Here is a 3,255-nt window from a genome sequence, read left to right as displayed (position 1 = left end):
CTTTTAATACCTCAATCTTATAAACTAAAATAGAACTTAGTAAACTAATCCTCAAGCTTTTAAAGTAAGAGGGGGAGCTTTTGGTCAAGTTTTTTTAAGTAAAAAAATAAACAAAGGGAAGCTCAAATGCGCAACTTGTCATCCTGTAAATTCAGAAGAGTGCGGAGACCATAGTAACCACGTTAAGCGCAAATATTCATCACAGCAAACCCCAGAAATGCATCAGCCGGGAATCGAACCCAGGCCTATACCATGGCAGGGTACTATTCTACCACTAGACCACTGGTGCTTATTGCATATCGCAGATCATTTTATGTTGAAAATTCATGGCCAAGGGCTGCTCCTTCAATCTCGCCAACTACTTAACCATGAAAACCATGAAAAATAGAAGTATAATAGAAGTTAGAGGTCATATAAGGCGCCTTTTGGGTTAGAGTCCAAGGGGACAAAACCATGAGATCCAAAATCTTGAGGTGGCCGAAAATGGTTGAGCCATAGCAGACAATACCTTGGCAGTTTTGCATGAGCCGTTCCAGAACCAAATCACTGGAATAATTGTTTAAAACAGTAATTAGCTAATCATGTTTAATTCATCATTTCCCTCAATAACCTTTTTAACTAAATAACATATACCAGCATTAGTGCCATATATAAAGTGTCACTTATATTGGAAATTAAGAGAGAGCATAACATTCATGAACTAAACTCAAACAAGCATCTCCCAACACTTAAATGTATTGAGAAGATACGTATTTTATTCTTGAAGCCAAATGCAAATTTGGCTACAATTAACACATATTATTGCAAACATAATTAATCCTTCAATTTGGCAATGCAACAAGTACAAGAACCACATTGAGGGACACAAACTCTGCAATAGGATATGACATCAAGATTATGATCAGTTGTTTTCAGTTGATCAGCAGCAGACTGGGATAAGAGGATTCTGTGTGTTGGATTATCAATAATATTACGTGAGCTAGCACTTTGGTTGAAGCAAAGTGTAGATAAAACAATGAAAATGGCAAAAATTGCTAATATGGTTCTTGCCATTGCACTAGTAGATACTATATAGGCTAGTATTGAATATGGCTATGAAGTAAAATACAACTCCTTGTTCCTCTTTTATATAGAGCTTATCATGTGATATGTAGCCATTTTATTACTTCCGCGGTTCCATTTTATGTGGCACAGTTTAATGTGCACGAGTATTTTCTGTTGAAAGGAATCTTGGCGAAACTGGTAAAGTTATTGTTATGTGACCAGGATCATGGATTTAAGCCGTGGGCACAACCTCTTGCAGAAATACAGGGTAAACAGGAATAGAACCCCATATTTTCCAGCGAACCCACAGTCCTTACCATTGAATCAAGACCCCTTTTGTTACTGGGTTCGGCAGTATATATTTATATAGATTTAGTAAATATTTCAATACAAATATAGAGTTTCCGGAAAAAGTCACTGGGTTCGCCCGAACCCGCACCCACTACTGTAGCTCCGCTCCTGCGTACAATAGACTCTTGTGGCCCGACCCTTCCCTGGACCCCGCATATATCGGGAGTTTAGTGCACTGGGCTGCCGTTTAGTTTAATGTGCATGAGTTTACGATATAACGAGAGATTTTATTCCCTTCGTCCAATTTTATGTGATGTAGTTTGACTGGACATGAAGTTTAAGAAGGAAGAAAGACTTTAAAATTAGTGGTATAAAGTAAGTCATAGATATTTATGTAGTTAAATATAGAAGGGTATAATTTTTTCTGGTACAGATTAAAAAATAAAGTATATCACATAAAGTAGTATAAATGAAGTAGAATTTTTGATCTTATAAAAGCATATCATCAAAAGTAACATTGAAAGTTTAAAGTGAATTTGTCCAAATATAAAAATATATCATTCTTTTCTGAACGAATTAATAAAAAAATAATATCAAGTAAAATGGAACAGAGAAATACATGAATATTTAAAATACAATATTTGGGTGATGCTTATCGATCGACAAATACAGTTCTTGACCTATAAGCAACTTGGTTATAGTTGAAGACTTTTTAGGGTCCAGCCCCTTTATTTGAAAATAAATTGCCTACTTGTCTAAAATCATGCAATGTAATAGACGAATTTATTAGCTGACTTTGAATTTTGTGTTTACTGCTGATGTCATGAATGATGCACATCTCTGTGAGAAAAAGAAATAGTAGAATTTTGAATGATTTTATATTGAAAATAAATTAAAGAGAACATTTATTTTAAATGTGATAGCCTCGAAAATTTTATTATGCCCGAGTGAAAAGTATATCTAATCTCAAAGATGGTTATGAATGAAATATCGGTCAGACGTTTCTTGTAATGATCCAAAAGGTTATCTTATGTTTTAAAACTCAAATTTGAGCTCTTAAGCCTTACAAATTTTATTTTTACCCTCCTCGATTTGTGTGCGCAGTCCGGACAGGTTTCCGGAAAGCTTTTATGTTGAAAACTAATGAAAATAAGAATTTTTGCCTTAAAGTTAATTTTTATTAACTTCGGTCAATATTTTTGGTAAACGGGCCCGGATCCGTGCTTTGACGGTCCCGGTAGATCCGTAACGAATTATGGGACCTGGGCGTATGCCCGGAATTGAATTCGGAGGTTCCTAACTTGAGTTATGAATTTTTGATCAAAATTAAAAGTCTGAAAATTATTTATTTTTAAGAATTGATTGATATTTGGCATTGTTAGTATCGGGTTCGTATTTTGATTTCGGAGCCCGGTACAGGTTCATTATGATATTTAGGACTTGTCTATGAAATTCGGTGAGAAACGGAATTTATTTGACGTGATTCGGACGTCCAGTTGAGAAGATATGTGTCACGACCCGAAATTTCCCACCGACGGGACCGTGATGGCGCCTAACATTTCACTTGCTAGGAAAGCCAACGTTAGAAAATCGTTAAACTAATTTCTTATTTCCATTCAGTAAATAACAATAATTAACTAAGATGAAATATAATAAGTGCGGAATATCATAAAACTGTATTAATTACTACCACCCGGATCTGGAGTCACAATTCACGAGCAGTCTAGAATTTGCTACAAGTAATAGTGAGAAAGAAATACAACTGTCTGAATAAAAAAAATAGTAGAACAAAAAAGATAGATGGGGACTTCAAGGTCTGTGAACGCCGACAGATCTACCTTGAGTCTCCGGACAGCGGACCAATAGCACAATCTCGATCAACCCGAGCCGGTATCAAAATTTACACAGAAAGTGCAGAGT

General features: G+C 35.5%; 1 non-coding gene across 1 annotated transcript; it reads right to left on the bottom strand.

The window, feature by feature from the left end:
• Positions 1 to 218: 218 nt before the first annotated feature.
• Positions 219 to 289, bottom strand: TRNAG-GCC (transfer RNA glycine (anticodon GCC)). Its single transcript has one exon. It is a non-coding gene; the product is annotated as a tRNA-Gly (tRNA).
• Between the last annotated feature and the right edge of the window lie 2,966 nt (positions 290 to 3,255).

This window comes from Nicotiana tabacum, chromosome 23 (genome assembly GCF_000715075.1).
Source record: "Nicotiana tabacum cultivar K326 chromosome 23, ASM71507v2, whole genome shotgun sequence".
Classification (NCBI taxonomy): domain Eukaryota; kingdom Viridiplantae; phylum Streptophyta; class Magnoliopsida; order Solanales; family Solanaceae; genus Nicotiana; species Nicotiana tabacum.
The sequence above is the reverse complement of the archived record's forward strand: the minus strand, read 5'-3'. Positions and strand labels throughout refer to the sequence as shown.